Source organism: Trachypithecus francoisi, unplaced genomic scaffold (genome assembly GCF_009764315.1).
Source record: "Trachypithecus francoisi isolate TF-2019V2 unplaced genomic scaffold, Tfra_2.0 Lachesis_group10, whole genome shotgun sequence".
In the NCBI taxonomy this organism is placed as follows: Eukaryota; Metazoa; Chordata; class Mammalia; order Primates; family Cercopithecidae; genus Trachypithecus; species Trachypithecus francoisi.
In genome coordinates this window covers 11,112,489-11,129,200 of record NW_022681455.1, presented here as the reverse complement: position 1 = coordinate 11,129,200, position 16,712 = coordinate 11,112,489, and the positions used below count along the sequence as shown (strand labels likewise).

Genomic DNA, 16,712 nt, shown 5'->3' with positions numbered 1-16,712 from the left:
GGTGACTTAAGGACAGCAGCACTGCCCTCAAATCGCCTGCCTGAGTTGTAAGTTAGACAGCTGCTTCCTTGAGACCAAACGACAGCTGACCCACAGCTTGGAGCAACCTCTACGAAACAAGACACTTTCATAATCTCAACTATTCTGTCTCCACCTAAAATTAAAACTCCCCACTTCCGCCCGATTACATTCACTTGTTAAAGAGGTGCCCCGAGAAGAATAGAGGGTAAATGTGTCCCTCTTTCAGAAGGAATCAGAGTCTTCGCGTTTTCCTGTGACTCTCTTGCTTCCTGAGATATCTTTCTACTCTTCTAGAAATTACAGTTCCCTGTCTTCTGTCTCCAAAAACAAACACGAAAGTTCTAAGCAGCAATCTCTTGATTTAATAAATGTATCCTGCCATACCCAGCTGCCCTACTATGTGAACTGTATTCCCTAAGAAGCAACATTAGGAACAGATACCATATGTAAAAATACATTAAAGGATAATTACTTGCTTTGCAACAGATTTAATATAGATTCCTGTGAAGAGAATGGACCCAGTGAAATTAAGATATATTTACCAAAAAATCAGTTTGTGCTTTTTTCATGGATGGTTCAATTATTTTGCATAAGTAAAGCACATTTTATTAAAAACCAGTTGAAAATAGCCGTCAGGGCTAGGCGAGGTGGCTCACGCCTGTAATCCCAGCACTTTGGGAGGCCGAGGTGGGCAGATGACCTGAGGTCAGGAGATCGAGACCAGCCTGGCCAACTGGTGAAACCCTGGTCTCTACTAAAAATACAAAAATTAGCCAGGGGTAGTGGTGGGCGCCTGTAATTTCATCTACTCGGGAGGCTGACGCAGGAGAATCGCTTGAACTCCGGAGGCCGAGGTTGCAGTGTACCGAGATCGCGCCACTGCACTCCAGCTTGGGCGACAGAGAGACTCCGTATCAAAAAAAAAAAAAAAAAAAACGCCATCAGAAGAACTAAAACAATTTATTTTAAAGGACCTTTTTATCATTGATTCACATATATTGGAATACCTATAGAGGCCAGGCACTGTTCTAAGTGCTGTGGATACAGCAGTGAATAAGACAAAGTGCCTTTACTCAAGATGCTTATATGATGGTTGGAGAAAAACAGACAATAAGCATAAATAGAGAAATCTCAGGGACTGCTATTAATAATTCAGTCATGAAAATAAGCAAGACAGTGTGATAAATGTAGGTGTGTTATTTTAGCTTGTTGTGGGGGATCAGGGAAGGTCTTCCTGAGGAAGTAACATTTAATTTGAGTCCTGAATGACAAGAAGGATTCATGGAAAGACCTAGAGAAGAACACACCAGGTAAAGGGAACAGCTAGTGCAAAAGCCACAAGAAGCAAATAAACTTGGCCATTGCTCTAAGCCTTGTCAATGTTTCTCAACTCTGGATGCACATTTCAAATCACCTAGGGAGATTTATAAATTACGAATAGCTAGACCTCATCCCCATACCAAATGAACAGAATCTCTGGGAGTAGGGCCTAATCATGGTTGTTTTTTATTTTTGTTTTTGAGACAGTCTCTCTCTGTCTGCCACAGCTGGTTGGGTGCGGTGGCTCACATCTGTAATCCCAGCACTTTGGGGGGCCGAGGTGGGCAGATCACTTGAGGTCAGGAGTTCAAGACCAGCCTGACCAACATGGTGAAACCCCATCTCTACTAAAAATACAAAAAATAGCTGGGTGTGGTGGCAGATGCCTGTAATCCCAGCTACTCAGGAGGCTGAGGCAGGAGAATCGCTTGAGCCCAGGAGGCAGAGGTTGCAGTGAGCTGAGATCACACCACTGCACTCCAGCCTGGGTGACAGAGTGAGACTCAGTTTTAATAAAAATAAAATTAAAAAAATAGGCCCAGCTATTTCCAGAGTCCGTTTACTATTCTCATCCCTATAAAAAACGCTCTGCTCCCTCCTTTCTGACAGCCTCACTCCTATTTCTGCAATATCTGTCCACATTCCTCCTCAATAAGATCTTCCTGACTCCTGTTCACTTGTCTGTCTAACTCCTCTAAGCCAATGGCTTACTGCAGCCTCCACCTCCTGGGCTCAAGTGATCCTCCCACCTCAGCCTCCTGAGTAGCTGGGACCACAGGCATGCATCACTATGCCCTGCTAATTTTATGTTTTGCAGAGATAGGTTTTTGCCATATTACCTAGGCTGGTCACGAACTCCTGTGCTCAAGTAATCTGCCCACGTTGGCCTCCCAAACTGATGGAATTACAGGCATGAGCCACCACACCTAGTTATCAGTCTTGTTTATACATTGGAATTACCCAGGGAGCTTTAAAAATATTCCTAGGTTTTGGGCCGGGCGCGGTGGCTCACGCCTGTAATCCCAGCACTTTGGGAGGCCAAGGCAGAAGGATCACTTGAGGTCAGGAGTTTGAGACCAGCCTGGACCACAAGGTGAAACCTCATCTCTACTGAAAATGCAAAAAAATTCAGCCAGATGTGGTGGCATGTGCCTGTAATCCCAGCTATTTGGGAGGCTGAGGAGGGAGAATTTGTGGAACCCGGCAGATGGAGGTTGCAGGGAGCCAAGATCATGCCACGGCACTCCAGCCTGGGAGACAGAGTGAGACTCGGTCTCAAAAAAAAAAAAAAAAAAAAATTTCCTAAGTTTCATACCAGGAATACTGAAGGCAGGGAAGGAGGTATAGAGGAGCTGTCATTTTTTTAATGTTCTCCATGTTTTGATGAACAGACTTGAGAAACACCAGTGTAAATTACATTTAGCAATTGTGTGCCCACCTTGTGATAGCTCTTGCATTGCTTCATATTTAGCAATTCAAATATATATACATATGTTTATCTATGTCTTACTTCAGGCTGCTATAACAAAATACCTTAGATTGGGTAGTTTATATACAACAGAAATTTATTGCGTACAGTTTTGGAGGCTAAGAAGTCCAAGATCAAAGTGCCAGCAGATTCAATGTCTGGTGAGGGCTCGCTGCTTCATAGATGGCACCTCTTGCTGTGTCCCTACAAGGTGGAAGAGGCAAGGGAGTTCACTCAAGCTTTTCGGGTTTGCTTTTTTGTTTTTGTTTTCATTTTTTTCTGAGACAAGGTATCACTCTGCCGCCCAGGCTAGAGTGCAGTGGCACGATCATGGCTCACTGCAGCCTCGACATCCCTGGGCTCAGCTGATCCTCCCACCTCAGCCTTTAGAGTAGCTGGGTCTATAGGCATGTGCCACCACTCTCCTGGCTAATTTTTTTGTATTTTTTGTAGAGATGGGGTTCCACCATGTTGCCTAGGCTGGCCTCAAACTCCCAGGCTCAAGTGATCCGCCGGTGTCAACCTCCCGAAGCGTAGGATTATAGGTGTGAGCCACCACACCCAGTCCTTGAGCTTCTTTTACAAGGGCACTAATCTCATTCAAGAGGGTGGAGCCCTCATGACCTAATCATTTCCCACAATCCTATCCACATAGGCCAGCAGCAAAGGGAGGTCCACACTAGTTGTTTCAACTTAGGTCCAGTCAACAGGTCTGACTGGCTTGCATGTTATTTTTTGTTCTCTGACGTAACCTTATTACTAAAGGTAATATTTTCGCCTCCAAATGTCTTACTTCTTGTTTTAATTTCTCAGTTGAGCAGCAGTATTGTTTTCTCTCAGCAATCCTATACTTATTTTAAGATAATTAAGAGAAGGAGCCATGTCTCATTAGATTGTTATTAAAACTTCTTAATAGTATCACATTAGGCATTGGGTTCCAACATAAGAATTTTGGGGGGACACCAACATTCAAACCATAGCAGTATAAATACACACATGTAAATATAAATATGTACATATGTCTTCTTTCCCATATCTGATTCTTCGTGGGGGAACACTTACCTCTCCTCCTCTGCTATTTCCTTCCATGAGGGAGGCAGCTTAGGTGTTGTAATTACAATATGTCTGGTCTCTCTGTGCTCTTTTATCCCCTCTGTCCCTGGTCAGGGGAGGAGTGATTTACTTAACTGGTGCCTTTAGGAAAAACTGGGTTTGCAGAGCTCAACTTCTCCCACATTCCTCTTGAATCTGAGCTGCTTATGCCTTATATCCACATAGGCCAGCAGCAAAGGGAGGTCCACACTAGTTGTTTCAACTTAGGTCCAGTCAACAGGTCTGACTGGCTTGCATGTTATTTTTTGTTCTCTGACGTAACCTTATTACTAAAGGTAATATTTTCGCCTCCAAATGTCTTACTTCTTGTTTTAATTTCTCAGTTGAGCAGCAGTATTGTTTTCTCTCAGCAATCCTATACTTATTTTAAGATAATTAAGAGAAGGAGCCATGTCTCATTAGATTGTTATTAAAACAGAGAGAGAGGAGCTATGGACTCAGCATTTATGTGTTATCACATAGTAGGTGCTTGTCAGATTTTGATCCAAATGTTTGATCTCTAAAGCCTCGCAAATTTTAGCCATTTGATCAGTAAATATTGTGGGAAGAATATGCTAAATGCGGGGTGAATACAAGGTAAGACAAGATTCCTGCTCTCATGGAAAAGCCAGTCCTACACCAAGTATTTACCAAACACCTACACCTACTTTGTGCCACGCACTGTGTTTGCTAGTAACAGTACAAAAATAAATATGGTCCCTGATATAAAATAGCCCAGCCAGGCTCACTATTTTTCAATGTTGACCCATCTGTGTATCGTGAAATTAATTCAGTGAGCGTCATGACCAGTACTTTAAGGACTAGAATAGAAGCCATAAATGTATATCACAAGTAGTAAGTGCAAATACTATTCATGGAACTTTTATTTCAGTTATTTATGTATGTGGGTGTGTGTATTAGTGGAGTGTGTGTGTGAACTGAGTTGCAATGCAAAATATATTCTTACTATGGGTTATAGTTTATAAAAAGATGAAAAATCCAGTCTAGTAAGAGGGAACCAGACATGTATATATATGACTTTTTTTTTTCTTTTTTTTTTTTTAGATGGAGTCTCACTCTGTCACCCAGGCTGGAGTACAGTGGCACGATCTCGGCTCACTGCAACCTCTGCCTCCCAGGTTCAAGCGATTCTCCTGCCTCAGCCTCCCAAGTAGCTGGGACTATAGGCGTGTGCCACCAAGCCCAGCTAATTTTTGTATTTTTAGTAGAGACGGGGTTTCGCTATGTTAGCCAGGCTGGTCTTGAACTCCTGACCTCAGGTGATCCACCTGCCTCGGCCTCCCAAAGAGCTGGGATTTCAGGTGTGAGCCACCATGCCTGGCCAACTATTTTAAATATTACTTTACATGTATAATACAGGATTTTTCAGATGTGATTGAGGCTTAGTAACTCTAAAAAAATTTGTAGTAGGTAATGAATTGAACTGACAGCCAAACCCAGGTCAGTATGACTTAAAATTTTGTTTCCATTGTACCACAGACAGGAAAAGATCTGGGGAAAAGGAAAGACTGAGGGAAAAACCATGAGCAGATTCTTGAGGTCATGAGTGCATTTGTGAGCAGGATGGTTAGGATGCCTAAGATTCCGTGGAAAAGATAACAGTTCCTTTCAGTTCTGAAAAATTTGGAGTAGAGGGAGACTATGGTGGTTAAGCTCCTGCTCTGCAATTCAGCTCTGGCTTTGAATTCTAACTAACTTACTTGAATCACTTCATCTGTCTAAGCCTCTTACTAATGTTTAATACAGTAACAATAAATTTATTATTACTAATAATAATACAGTTGACCTTCAAACAACATAGGTTTGAACTGCACAATTTCACTTACATAAGGGTTTTCTTCTACCTCTATCATTGCTAAGACAGCAGAACCAACCCCTCCTCTTCCTCCTCCTCAGCCTGTTCAATGTATGGACTGCAAGGATGAAGACCTTTATGATGATCCACTTCCACTTAATGAATAGTAAATATATTTTCTAGTCCTTATGATTTGATTATTTTTATTTTTATTTTTTTTTGAGACAGAGTCTCACTCTGTCACCCAGGCTGGAGTGCAGTGGTACGATCTCGGCCGGCTCACTGCAACCTCCAACTCCCAAGTTCAAGTGATTCTCCTGCCTCAGTCTCCCAAGTAGCTGGGATTACAGGCACGCACCACCACACCTAACTAATTTTTGTATTTTTAGTAGAGACGGGGTTTCACCATGTTGGCCAGGATGGTCTCGGTCTCCTGACCTCATGATCTATCTGCCTCAGCCTCCCAAAGTGCTGGGATTACAGGCGAGAGCCACCGCGCCCAGCATGATTTTCTTAGTAACATTTTCTTTTCTCTAGCTTACTTTTTTGTGTAAATAACATAATAGCATATAATACAAATAACATACAAAATACATGTTAATTGACTGTATATGTTATTTGTAAGGCTTCTAGTCATTCATAGACAATATTAGTAGTTAAGTTTTTGGGAAGTCAAAAGTTATATACACGTTTTTGACTGCCTGGGGGGGTTTAGCATCCCTACCCCCACCCTGCGTTGTTCAAGGGGGAACTGTAGTGCCGTCTCCATGGAATCATTTTGAGAATGTAATGAGATACTACATAGAAAGAGCTTACCTAGCACAGTGCCACCCTGCACTTAGGATGCCATCAATAAATGCCATTAATAGCTTAATAACCTAATTTATATATTTTTACTATTTTTTTGAGACAGAGTCTCGCTCTGTCACCTAGGCTGGAGTATAGTGGTGCGATCTTGGCTCACTGCAACCTCTGCCTCCCAGGTTCAAGATTCTCCTGCCTCAGACTGCCAGGTAACTGGGACTACAGGTGCACACCATCACACCCAGCTAATTTTTGTATGTTTTCATAGAGATGTGGTTTCACCATGCTAGTTAGGCTGATCTCGAACTTCTGACCTCAAGTGACCCGTCCGCCTCAGCTTCCCAAAGTGCTGGGATTACAGGTGTGAATCACCACACCGGGCCCTAATTTATTTTAATATAAGGGAAGGAACTGGGTAGCAGGACTGGTTTCATTAAATTCATTTTTACTTGATTTGGAAAAGAGTCTGTCAGAATTGATCAGAAAGCCAGAACCACTGAAAGGGGCATGGAATACAGGATTTATTGTAGGAGTTAAGTCTCAGGCATTTGTGGGAGCTGACAGGACAGCCCAAACAGGCTGTTGTTTCCATGTCTACCGTTGAGCCTACAGTTGCTAAAACAGCAGTTGGGAAGGAAAGTTGGATGTCAACAAGGGCAAGGGTGAACTGGAAACTGCAAGGGCAAACTAGGACCAGCGAAGACAATCAGACCCTGCAAAGACTAACTGGAACCAACACCCTCCTCTCCCCACTTCCAACCTTGATGCCGTAGATAATGTGTAGAAGAAGCTTGTGCCCTTCACTATGGAACTGAGCACGCACTCAGTCCAGGAGTTGAAGAAACTGATGGGAGAGGTCTGGCAGGAGCTGGAGTCTATTCGTTTCCTAGGGCTGCCATAGCAAAGTACCAGAGAGATGCGGTGGCTTCGACCACAGAAAGTTAGTCTCTCACAGTTCATAAGGCTGGGACTCCAAAAGCAAGGTATTGGCCGGGCCATGCTCCCTCTGAGGGCTCTAAGGGAGAGTCCTTTCCAGCTTCTCTTGGCTGTGGCAATCCTTGGCCTTCCTTGGCCAAGCTGCATCACTCCAATCTCTGCCTCTACCATCACACAGCATTCTTCCCTGCGTGTCTGTGTTGCTGTGTCTTCACATGGCCTTCTTATAAGGACACTAGTCATGGGATTTAGGGCCTACCGTAATCCAATAGGACCTAATCTTAATAAAACTAATTGCAGTTGCAAAGACCCTGTTACCAAATAAGGTCACATTCTGACATTACTGGTCAATGTGAATTTTGACAGGACAACACTGCTCAACACAGTACATAGGGGAACTGTGGTTTGGGGTGCCTTCTCATGCCTATGAGGTGAGCTAGCTGCAGAGCAGTGACAATATGCCTGCCCTTCACCAGTCACTACAGCATTAAAAAAAATGGCAGCTGCTTCATTTCAACCTCTCAAATATCATCCAATATGTCTTTATTGGCCAACGCTGATCCAGAAACATAAAGGAAAGTAAATACTGGGAAATTCCAGTTTCACCAAATTGTTATAATACATGGTCACTACACAGTGAGAGTCACTGATGACTGTCAAGTCAAAAAGACTTGATGGGAACATTGTTTTAAAAATACTGATCTGGCAGCAAAGTGGAGGAGAGATCAGGGGTAAGAAAAGATTGCAGATTCATTAAGAGATTGCTGACATAGTCTAAGACAGTGGTCTCTAAGTGTTTTTGATTATGCTTTTGGTAATCATAGACTAAATAAATTGGGCCAATCCTCTAGCTGAATCTAACTAAAAAGTCGGAATTAAAACAAAAATCTTTTTACAAACATCGGCTGGGCGTGGTGGCTTACGCCTGTAATCCCAGCATTTTGGGAGGCTGATGCAGGTGGATCACCTGAGGCCGGGAGTTTCAGACCAGCCTAGCAAACATGGAGAAACCCCATCTCTACTAAAAATACAAAAAATTAGCCAGGCGTGGTGGCAGGTGTCTGTAATCCCAGCTACTCGGGAGGCTGAGGCTGGAGAATTGCTTGAACGCGGGAGGCGGAATTTGTAGTGAGGCGAGATCGTACCATTGCACTCCAGCCTGGGCAACAAGAGTGAAACTCCATCTCAAAAAAAAAAAAAAAAAAAAAAAAAAAAAAAAAATCAAATAGCTAATGAGACAATGAGAAATAAGTGGGCCAAGGTTGGGGAGAAGATAGAAATAGAAAATCTTTAACAAGAACCAGGCATTTGGAGGTTCTTTTACCCAGGGAGGGCATTCAAAGGTCCTAAGAGAAGGCTGAGCAGCGCTTTCCACAACTCTGGGTTGACAAGGGCACAGCTGGAGTTGTGGGACTGGGGCTCTAGAGAATCCCAGGCACAGAGGGCTCAGACCCCAGAGGGCCTCACCACAGGAATAAAGGGGCGACTGAAAATAAACCTGAAGCCTGGTTGGCTTTGACTGATCGGGCTGACCCAGAAAAGTTCAATTTCTGAAATTGGATTAGGGGAATCCTGGATTAGTATAGCCTTAAGACCTGGCAGAAACAAAGAAAGAAGCTCATCGTCCTAGACCTCAAATGATTTCTGCAAACACCTTTTCAATCACAATTTCCAGCACATACTCAAGTATTTTTTTATTGTATGCCATTCTTAAGTTAAAACAAAAATTTTGAGCACACACGTTTAATACACATTTGTTTACAAATTATCACATTTGTTACTTTATATTATGGAATGTACAGAAAAAGAAATGCTAGAGGATGAGATGAATATGAATAAAATATTTAAGTTTTTCAAATTTTATTTTTGTATTGCAAGAAGCAGTTTTGAGTTAAAATTATTTACGAAAGCCCAAAGACATACTTCATGATACTCGTACAAACTATTTTTTCCTGTTGGCTTTTGCTCCAGAGATCACAGCTGTGAAATACTGTGTAAAATAAAAGTAGGACTGGATTCAGAAAAGTACTCTACTTTTCTAATTTCCAATGGGTAGTATTTTTAGAAATATTTACAATGGAAAAAACAGTTTACTTTAAAACTTTAGTTAATTTGCAAGTCATCTCAAGAACCTCAAAAGGTAGAATTCTCTGAACGTTAAAAACACAAAAATGCGCTGCATTTGGTGAAGGAGATATCTCCCCCACCTAAAACTTTATTTTTAATAGTAGAGAAAATTTTTAATATCACTGTGTTAGTTTGCTGGAACCACAAAGTACAAAGAACCACAAACTGGGTAGCTTAAAACAACAGGAGTTTTTCTGTCACTCTTGTGGAGGCTAGAAGTCCAAAATCAAGCTTCTAGGAGGGCCATGGACCCTCTGAAGGCTCTAGGAGAGGATCCTTCCTTGCCTCCACCAACACTGGATAGCCCCACGTGTTCCCTGGCTAGTGGCAACATAAATGTAGTCTTTGGCTCCTCCTTACCTGGTCCTCTCCTCTATGTGTAACTGCTCTCTCCTCTTGTTGTAGGGACACCAGCCATATAAGGGCCTACCAGCCGGGCACAGTAGCTCACACCTGTAGTCCCAGCACTTTGGGAGGCCGAGGGGAATGGATCACCTGAGGTCAGGAGTTCAAGACCAGCCTGGCCAACGTGGTGAAACGCCGTCTCTGCCAAAAATACAAAAATTAGCCGGGCGTGTTGGTGGCTGCTTGTAATTCCTGCTACTTGGGAGGCTGAGGCAGGAGTATTGCTTGAATCGGGGAGGCGGAGGGTGAGAGTGAGCTGAGATCACGCCATTGCACTCCACCCTGGGAAACAGGAGCAAAACTGTCTCAAAAAAGAAAAAAAAAAAAAAAAAACCCTTATGACTTCATCTTAATTTAACTAATTATATCTGCAATGACCCTATTTCCAAATAGGAACTGAGGATAAGGATTTCAACTTAACTTTTTGTGAGACATAATTCAATCAGTAACAATCATCAAATAGTCTTCATTACTTAAAAAAATCTTTTGAAAATGATTAATACTTTGAGGTTTAGCAGTTCAATGACCTATATTCACTTTATAATACTTAATTTTGATATTTGTCATGATTTTAAAAAATCTATGACATAATAAGAAATATATATTTGGTCTCTGTCTCTAGTTCTTGACACAGAGCCCCTGAAACTCTTGTAGTTTCCCAAGCAATAGGAGTACTAGGAGCATCTTTTATTTTAATATTTGGTCTTCAACTCTGTGATATGGTTTGGATGTGTCCCCACCCAAATCTCATGGGGAATTGTAATCCCTAGTGTTTGGGGTGGGGCCTGGTGGGAGGTGACTGGATCATGGGGGTAGGTTTCTCATGAATGGTTTAGCACCATCCTCTTAGTCCTGTTCTCACAATAGTAAGTCTTCTCAAGATCTGGTTGTTTAAAAGTGTGTGGCATCTCCCCACTCTCTTGCTTCTGCTCCAGGCATGCAGATGTCTTACTACCCCTTTGTCTTCCACAATAATTGGAAGCTTCCTGAGGCCTCCCCAAGAGCAGAAGCCTCTATACTTCCTGTACAGCCTGCAGAACTGTGAGCCAACTAAACCTCCTTTCTAAATTACCCAGTCTCAGGTATTTCTTTATAGCAATGTGAGAATGGACTAATATGCTCTGGTTCCTGAGACAGAGATCCCACATCCTTTGGAAATTATTGGGATGTCCAAAAGGTGATGGGAATGTATTTTGTCCTAGCCAGGCAACTCTTGGTGGGCTTCTGAATGGAGCTGGTCACCAGAAAGACCAAGCCATGATTAGAAGCTTGGAACGTTCAGCTCCACCCGGCATCCTCTGGGGAAGAGGGAGGGACTAGCGACTGAGTTAATCATCAGTCATGCTTCCATGAAGAAGCCTCCACTAAATCCCTAAACTACTAGGTTCAGAAAGCTTCTGGGTTGGTGAGTACAACCACGTGCTGGGAGGTTGGCAGATCTCAACTTTATGGGGACAGAAGCTCCTGTGCTGGGGACCTCGCTCTATGGACCTCTTCATCTGGCTGTTCATTTGTACCCTCCATCATATTCTTTATAATAAACCAGTCAATGAAGGTAACATGTTTCCCTGAGTTCTGTGAGCAGTTCTAACAACATATGGAGTGTGAGGAGAGGATGGTGGACAGCCCAGATGTACAGATTTATAGCTGATTGCTCACACATACAGTAGGCCCAGATCTGGCCCTGGAATCCAAAGTGGGGCAGTCGTGTGGAATGGACCCACAACCCGTGGGGGCTGCACTAACTCTGGGTGGTTAGTGTCAGAAATGAATCGCAGGGCTGGGCGCGGTGGCTCACACCTGTAATCCCAGCACTTTGGGAGGCCAAGGCAGGAGAATCACCTGAGGTCAGGAATTCGAGACCAGCCTGGCCAACGTAGAAAAACCCTGTCTCTACTAAAAACACAAAATTAACTGGGCATGGTGGGCATGATGGTGGGCGCCTGTAATCCCAGCTACTCGGGAGGCTGAGGCAGGGGAATCACCTGAACCTGGGAGGCAGAGGTTGCAGTGAACTGAGATCGTGCCACTGCACTCCAGCCTGGGCCACAGATTGAGACTCCATCTCAAAAGGAAAAAAAAAAACAAAAGGAAATGAATTGTAGGACACTCAGTTGTTGTATAGAGGGTTAGAGAATTGGTTCTTGTGACACACACGCCCACATTTGTGTCAGCAGTGTGGTAAGAAATCATTTTTCTTTAATACCTCAAAAAAATGAAGAATTCCAAATGAAAACACTGCCCCTCTGACTGACTTTTGTTTTTTTCTTTTTTTAGACAGAGTCTCACTCTGTTGCCCAGACTGGAGTGCAGTGGTGTGATCATGGCTCACTGTGGCCCCAAACTCCTGGACTCAGGCGATCCTCCCGCCTCAACCTCCCACGTCTGTAGTCCTGGCTAATTTTTTTAATTTTTAATTTTTGTGGAGACAGAGTCTCACTATGTTACCCAGGCTTCTGACTGACTTTTGAATTATGACACACATTTTTTTCTATTTCATCTACTTACTATACAAATATTTTTCTTGAAATTCAGCTAGCGGGCCGGGCGCGGTGGCTCAAGCCTGTAATCCCAGCACTTTGGGAGGCCGAGACGGGCGGATCACGAGGTCAGGAGATCGAGACCATCCTGGCTAATACGGTGAAACCCTGTCTCTACTTAAAAATACAAAAAACTAGCCGGGCGACGAGGCGGGCGCCTGTAGTCCCAGCTACTCGGGAGGCTGAGGCAGGAGAATGGCGTAAACCCAGGAGGCGGAGCTTGCAGTGAGCTGAGATCCGGCCACTGCACTCCAGCCCGGGTGGCAGAGCAAGACTCCGTCTCAAAAAAAAAAAAAAAAAAAAAAGAAATTCAGCTAGCAAATTTCCATCTTTACTGTTACTTAGTTGTTCTTGAACACTAAATGGAATATGTTACATTTTTATTGTTTTTATAAATAAGTTAGAAATCCACAGAAACTCTGTTTAGCAAGTTTTTATTTTTTATTTCTATTGTTCACATCAGGCAGGGAATGTGCCAATGTTGTAACAAGGCTCAAGGGAGGCACATCTCACATGTGGACGTGAAAACTCAATCATCAAGCTTATGAACCACAAAAGGATCAGAAAAGTTTTAAACATATGAAACAATTCTGTGCCCATGCTTGTGTGCAGATAGGTGACACTGTTATATAACTTTTTGACTTAAAATCATCTAACAGTGGAAATGCTTTCCAACATTCTTTTTCAAAACACTCTCTCAACTTCATGAACATAATGAAGGGAACAACACAAACTGGGGCCTATTGGAGGGTGGAGGGTGGGAGGAGGGAGAGGAGGAAAAAGAGCAACTATTGGGTACTAGGCTTAGTACCTGGGTGATGAAATTATCTGTACAACAAATCCCTGTGACATGAGTTTACCTATATAACCGGCCTGCATATGTGCCCCCAAACCTAAAACAAAAGTTAAAAACAAAACAAAAAACCAAATCCAAAATACTCTCTCCATAGGGTGCAATATTTCTAAACCAACTATTTTCTCATTTGTTGTGATGATATTCTTTTTAGCTTGAGGAAACATATGAAATGGGGTTATTTTTCCAAAAACATTTGTTACATGGTATGCTATAGAGACTCACTCTATCTTTTTGTTGCAGAAAACGTCACTGTCTTAGTTTAGTTTCAGCTGCTTTAACAAAATGCTATAGACTGCGTAGCTTATAATCAACAGAAACTGATTTCGCAGAGTTCTGGATGCTGGGAAATTCAAGATTAAGTTGCCAGAAGAGTGGGTGTCTGCCCACTTCCTCGTTCACAGATGGTACCTTCTCACTATGTCCTCACATGGTGGAAGGGCAAGGCAGCTCTCTGGACACTAATCCCACTCATGACCTATAGCCCCTCCCAAAGGCCCCCTTTCCTAATGCCATCACATTGGGGAATTAAGTTTCAACATATGAATTGTGGGGAACACTGACATTTAGAATGTAGCAGTCAGCCAATTCTGTATCCTCATCTTCTGGGATGAATGCTGTGATCCATCACCCAGTATATCCCCCTGTGATGTTGGTCTTGTTGCTCCAGGTATAGGGAGTGCTGGCAGGCATTTCAGGGACTGTCTTGGCCACACTGCTTCCTGGGGTGGACATCCAGTGACTATCCCACGCAAGAATATAAAGAACTGGCCATCTCAGCCCAACTCAGGACTACTCTGAACGGCCATTCTAGCTCCAAAGCTCCTGTGGGTTCAGTCAAGAGTCCTGGCCTGAAATACATCTCGACTTCTGTCTCTCCTCTGTTCGATTCCTTCTTCCCCCTTCCTTCTATGGGTGTTGAAACCAAGGATGAGCCCTAATAATCCTTCTGCAGAATGTGTCTCAGAATTTTCTTCCCAGGAATCTAACTTATGACACTTTCATCTAAAAGAAATAAAAAATATGTGTAACTTATCTTTAAGTACTTTGCCAAGAAAAAAGTCAGAAAACTCCTGGTGGTAAGAAAAGGTTTGCCTGGCCATTTTAGTGATGGCCTGTTAATTTATTTTATTTATTTATTTATTATTTTATTATTATTATTTTTTGAGATGGAGTCTCCCGCTGTCGCCCAGGCTGGAGCGCAGTGGCGGAATCTTGACTCACTGCAAGCTCCGCCTCCTGGGTTCATGCCATTCTCCTGCCTCAGCCTCTGGAGTAGCTGGGACTACAGGCACCCGCCACCATGCCCGGCTATTTATTTATTTATTTATTTATTTATTTTTAGTAGAGACGGGGTTTCACCGTGTTAGCCAGGATGGTCTCAATCTCCTGACCTCGTGATCCACCCGCCTCGGACTTCCAAAGTGCTGGGATTACAGGTGTGAGCCACTGCGCCAGGCCATGGCCTGTTATTTTAAAATCTTGCTTTTACAAAATCAGGCCCATTGAAAACAACTCATCGCAAGGAAACAGCCATACAGAGTGATACACTGGCAGCGGGACTCCTACCATGCCCTCAGGGTCCTTCCCAGTCTTCTATTTGACACGTGATCATCAAGCATAAGAGACAAATTGAGGACCCAGTGTCTATCTTTATAGCAAATATTAAGAAAGCTTAATTTCTTATCTTTTAACATAAATACATATACTTTCTTATATTTTCTATGTCCTTAAAATACAGCATTAAATTGCAAAGTCTACTCATGTGGGCAAAAAGCCACAAGAAGTGAATATAAGGAAGGCAGATGGGCACAACCCAGTGGGGCCAGAACTTATGAACTGTCTGTACTGCTGAGGACATGGGAAGAGCCAAAGATAACTTCTACATTGCTAGCTCGAGTGACTGAATGAAAGTCAGTGCCCTGAAATCTTTGACTTGGGGAGAGGAGCAAGATGGCATTTGCCATGCAGGATTTGGAGCGTGACGGTGGAACATCTGGATACAGGAGTTCAGTGGGAAGGTTCCAGTGTATGTATGCATGAGGGGCAATCAGGAGAGCTGCCAGGACTCAAGTGGCCATCTGCAAGCTTGGGAAAGTTAAAGCAAGGAAATGATGAGAGTATAAAGAGAGAAGATGACAAGCCCAAAGTAATGTTTTTAACAGATTAGGTCTAGCAGTAGTATGAAGGATATGGTGGAAAGGCCTCAGATCTCAAGGCAGCCTGCGGGAGGCTGTAGAGATGCAAATGTGGGCTAATGAAGTCCTGGGCAAGGACGCAGGGAGGGCAGAGGGGTGGGAAAGAGCGGATGCGTTTGGGCAAGCTTTATGACTAATAGGAGTAGGGAACCAGGGAGAGGAGGGAGTTCATGTTTTCCTTTTAGACCTTATTTGGAAAAATACCTTTATTTTAAATACTCTGTGCCTTACTCCCATTCTGACGTTATGAAAATCCACATGCATATGAAGCCTTTATGGTTCAAGTTTTAGAAGTGGTTAAGCTGCAGTTAGGCACTGAACACACACCAGTTCCCTATGGCAATTTAGATGACTAACTATAGTAATAGATTTTTATTATAGTAATAGATTTTTATAGTAATAGATTTTTACTATAGAAAAAATGGATACCATATTTCCTTCCTTTAGCAGCTGAATCTATCTTTTTCTAAACGTCTATAAGCACTTTCCACTGACCTCCCTCCACTCCAAAAATGAGTAACAACAAAGAAAGGAAGACCATCATGCAAAAAAATACAAATTTCTCAAACATGTCATACTTTCTTTGGTGTTACACAGAATGGAGCCTGCATCCTTCCATTTAAACCACAAAAGCCTGATTGTTACATTCCCACAGAAATGTGACATTACTGGATCTTCATTTTCTAGTACAAGATGTAAATTTCTGGTAGAATGTTTTTCCCTCAGTATGGTTTTAGAATGCTAATCAGTTGGATAACTAAGTTATTGCAGGCCTGTTTGAATCAGGACTGAGGGAAAATTGCATTTGGGATTACCAAAAGCACTTTTATTGGACTTAATATTTACTATAGTTCACTATCAAGACACTGGTTTAGAAGTACTTATTATTATATTAATAAGTAATACGTATTATATTGCTTCTCTTCTACTTTGTCATGAAATTGGAGTTAGGCTCAAACTTTACATTGTAATTTAAGCCTAGCTAACAGTAGCTAATAACATTCCTATTGTGCTTGTCTACGATGTTAACTCATTCAATCTTCACGTCAGTTCTGTTAGGTAGGAACTATAGGCTGACCATCCCTAATTCAAAAATCCAAAAGTTTTGAGCACTGGTACAACACCACAAGTA

The 16,712-nt window shown here is 42.6% G+C and overlaps 1 non-coding gene across 1 annotated transcript; it reads right to left on the bottom strand.

The window, feature by feature from the left end:
• Window positions 1-12,986: 12,986 nt before the first annotated feature.
• LOC117088910 lies at window positions 12,987-13,090 on the bottom strand. The gene has a single exon (XR_004439422.1). It is a non-coding gene; the product is annotated as a small nucleolar RNA U13 (small nucleolar RNA).
• Between the last annotated feature and the right edge of the window lie 3,622 nt (window positions 13,091-16,712).